A 4,648-nucleotide genomic window follows, 5' to 3' on the forward strand; every position below is an offset into this window, starting at 1 on the left:
AGTTCAATCCCAGGTAACCCCCCACCAAAAAACAAAGAAACAAACAAATAAATAAATGGTTAGTGTTTGGGGGGGGAAAGTTAATTACTGATTTGATTATTATACATTGTATGTACATATATTGAATTATCACTCTGTACCCCATAAATATGTACAATTATTATGTCAATAAAAAGAAAAAATTAGCAGTTGGATATGTCAAACACCCATATTCCTAATGAGTAAGACAATGTACTTGAAGCTGGAGGGAATCTCCAGGGAATTATGCTGAGCAAAAAAGCCAGTCCATAAAGGTTATATGTTACATGAACTGTATAACATTCTTTCAATGACAAAATTATAGTGGAAATAGAGAAAAGATTAGTGGTTGCCAGAGTTTAAGGAGAGGTAGGAGTAAGAGAGAGGTTGGTGGGGCTACAAAGGGATTATAAAGGAATCCTTTTAGATTCTGGTGATAGGAATGTACTTGACACAGTATCTTGATACAGTATTATGGTTGTGATAATGTATAGTTTTGCAAGATCCTCCCACGGGGTGAGAAGCTGGATAAATGGTACACAAGGATCTCTTTGTAATATGTCTTATAACTGCATAGGAATTTACAATTATCTCCAAAAAAAAAAGTTCAATTAAAAAATATCATTTTGGGGACTGGGGCTGTAGCCCAATGGTAGAGCACTTACCTTGCACGTGTGGGGCACTGGGTTCAATCCTCAGCACCACATAAAAATAAATAAAGATATTGTGTTCATCTACAACTAAAGAAAAAAAATTAAATATTTTGGGGCTGGGGTTGTGGCTCAGTGGCAGAGCACTTTCCTCCCATGTGTGAGGAACTGGTATTGATCCTCAGCACCACATAAAAATAAATAAATAAAATAAAGGTATTGTGTCCATCTACAACCAAAAAAAAATATCTTTAAAAAAATATCATTTTGGGGCTGGGGATGTGGCTCAAGCAGTAACACGCTTGCCTGGCATGCGCGGGGTGCTGGGTTCGATCCTCAGCACCACATAAAAATAAAATAAAGATGTTGTGTCCACAGAAAACTGAAAAATAAATATTAAAAAAACTCTCTCTCTCTCTAAAAAAAATATATCATTTTGGCACTGGAGATGTAGTTCAGTGGTAAATCAGTTGCCTATTATGCATAAAGCCCTGGCTGGGTTCCATCTCTGCTTTTTTTTGGGGGGGAAGCATTCTGTTTCCTGTGTAGAGTTTGTTTGGTAGCAAGCAAGAGGGAAGTGGATAGACCATAGATTCCTCTTGTCCAAGCCTTTCATTTTAAAGATAAGAAGAGTTTGCATGACTTTTTGAAGTTCCTGTAAATGAAGTTCTGTATTTGAAGTTCCTGCTTATGAAATGGCTAGACTGGATACGGTGATCTGATTCCCAGGCTTCTCTTACACTAAAGTTACCCAAAGTTTTCTATGCTGACTTTTCATGACTCTTAATGCCTTCCTAGGAATACTGGAACAATGGGAGTATTAAAGCGTGTGTAGAAAAAACGAACTCAAGTTTGGTTTCTCCTACTATAGGCTCACAGCACAAATCACTTCTGAAACCATTTTTTGAGGGACACACACAAAGTCATTGGTTCTGTAGCAGCAGACACCAGCCAAGTATCCTCTAATTCAATTCTGACACTATTTTCCTGGAGGTAGCATCAGATTCCCCATATTGAGGACTCAATCCCCAAGACTGCCCCCACATCAAATCCAGTTGTAAGTCGGGGCCCCTGAAACTTCTGACCAAATAGAGTTCCCAGTTGAGTAGTCCCAGCTACTCAGGAGGCTGAGAGGAGGATCACTTGAGCCCAGAAGTTTGGGGGTCTGTCTGGGGAACATGGCAAGACTCTGTTTCAAAACAAGCAGAAAAACAAATTGGGGTTCCCATGATCCCCTCCTCAGGTTTGATTTATTAGGCCAGCCCATACAACTCGAGAAAATATTATACTTACATTAACTGGTTTATTAAAAAGGATATTTTAAAGAATATGACTAGTCAGCCAGATGAAGAGATACATGAGATAAAGTTTGAAAGGATTCTGAGCATAGAAGTTGTGTCTCCATGAAGTTGGGGTGTGCCACCTTCCTGGCACATGGATGAGTCTGTGCTCACCTTCCTGAAAGTTTCTATATGTTCAGATATCTAGAAGTTCTCTCCAAACCCTGCCTTTTTTTTTTTTTGGTGCTTGTGATTGCATCCAGGTCCTCCTTTTGGGTTTTTATGGAGACTTCATTGCAGAGACATGACTGAAATCATGTCCAATCAAAATGTGATTGGACAAAAAGGGTATGAACTAATGCTAATAGACTGAGTAGAGACACCCAGCAAGGCCTATCCAGATCTTTCAGCATTCCTTCTTCCCAGTTATGGTGCAGGACCTCTTCTAAAACAGGGTTATTATCCTCTATTATTAGAAAAAGAATATCAGAGCTAGGTACAGTAGTACAAGCCTGTAATCCTGGGTATTGGGGAGGTGGTGGCAGTGGGATTGCAAGAAAAATCATAAAAGTACAAACTTTGATTTTTTTCTTACATTATGCATACAAAAATTTTAATTAAAAGTACCAGCCTCAGCAATTTAGTAAGACCCTGTCTTAAAATAAAAGATAAAAAGGTCTGGTGATATAGCTCAGTGGTATGGCACTACTGGTTCAATTCCCAGAAAAAAAAGGTAGATCCCTTTCTTTGTTACCAGGAATTGAACCCAAATAAAAGTGGCACTTTTATTTGCCACTGAGCCACATCCCCAACCTCCACCTTTAAAAAAGTTCTTTTTTTTTTTTTTTTTTTAGTTGTAGATGGTTACAGTACCTTTGTTTGTTTATTTATTTATTTGTATGTGGTGCTGAGGATCAAACCCAGTATCTAGGCAAGTGCTCTACCATTGAGCTACAACTCCAGCCCCATTCCCAGCCTTTTGCATTTTTTATTCTGAGACAGGGCCTAAGTTGCTGAGGCTGCACTTGAATTTATGATCCTCCTGCCTCAGTCCATTAAGCTGCTGGGATTACAGGCAAGTACTACCATGCCTGGTCATAGAATTTCTTTATGACCAACTTCAAGGCAGAACACAGGAAATATTAGTTTTTATGACAGATTTTGGGAAAGAGAAATTCTAGTTTCTGTGGTCTGCCCTGGTGAAGGAGTTAACAGCCAGGAAGCATGGACATAAACCAAAAATATATATCATAATATCACAAAGCACAATAACAAAAAAAATCTGTAATAATAATCCAAAGTAATGGGGGAGGTATTAATACTAGTCATATAACACCATTTGGCACATACAAGTTTGGCTTACTATGTTGCAAGAAGGTGAATCAGACTGGGCTCAGTGTCACACTCCTCTAATCCCAGCAGATTGGGAGGATCAAGAGTTCAAAGCCAGCCTGGGGATATGGCTCAGTGGTAGAATGTCCCTGGGTTTTATTCCCAGTCCAAAAAAAAAGTGAATAAAAAGTCTTAATCATCTGAGTGATTTGTACCAATCAGTTCCTGAAAGAAATTCCAAAGGATGCTGCTGAGATTTTAATTTCTGTATCTTTGAGGCTGGGGCCAGAAAAACTGCCAAAGACTTATTGGCAAAGATTTTTAAAAGGATATCCTAAGACTTGTGTTGCTCCTAAAATAACATGTCAGGTAGAGCAGATTTTTTGGCTACTTCTGTCTTTTCATTGTGTTTTTAAACTTACACTTTATGGTAGATTGAACTATTATCATTTGTCCCAATTCTTAATGTCCTACCTGTTAAATCCTTGTTCTTTGCCATGTAGGTTTGCAGTTCCTCCATGATAGGATGGGGAGAATAGTTTTCCCTGCCTTGTTAATAGTGAGCTTGGCTGCGTGACTTGCTTGGGTCAATGCAGCATTTAGGAATGAGGGGAGGCCTTAAATGAGTTTGAGTGTTGTGATTTGGCTCTCCTGAAAAACTGTTGGTGTAAGGAAGATGAGACACTTGAAGCAATGCTTAGCCAATCTACAGATCCATGAGCAAGAGAATAAATGCTCATTGTCCTCCTCCACTGAACTTGGGATTTGTTGAATTTATTATGCAATGGTGTTGCAACAATGGCTCACTAGTACACATAAGGAATGTACTTCTAATTAAGATTTTGTATGCATAATGTAAGAAAAAATCAAAGTTTATATTTTTATGGTTTTTCTTTATAAAGGCATTCTTTAACATTTTTTGATCTTGCTCATTTTTATTTCAATCTTGATTTTTGTCTTGTCAAGAATCTGTATTTTTGGGGGGAGGGGGTACTGGGGATTGAACTCAGGAGCACATCCCCATCCCTAGTTTGTATTTTATTTAAAGACATGGTCTCAATGAGTTGCTTAGTGCCTTGCCATTGCTGAGGCTGGCTTTGAACTTGGGATCCTCCTTAGTTCGCCCTCAGCCTCTTGGGCCACTATGATTACAGGCATGCACCACCAAGCACCCCCCCCCCCCCCCGGCCATCTGTCACTGTGCCACAACCCCAGCCCTGACAAAAATCTTATTAACACTTTGTGATGGCCAGTTCTTGGAAAGAACATTTTCTCTTTTGTTTTTGCTTTTTTTCTCTTTTTTCTCTTCCTTCCTTCCTTTCTTCTTCTTCTTCTTTTTTTTTTTTTTTTGGTACTGGTGATTGAACC

Source organism: Marmota marmota, unplaced genomic scaffold (assembly GCF_001458135.2).
Source record: "Marmota marmota marmota unplaced genomic scaffold, marMar, whole genome shotgun sequence".
Classification (NCBI taxonomy): Eukaryota; Metazoa; Chordata; class Mammalia; order Rodentia; family Sciuridae; genus Marmota; species Marmota marmota.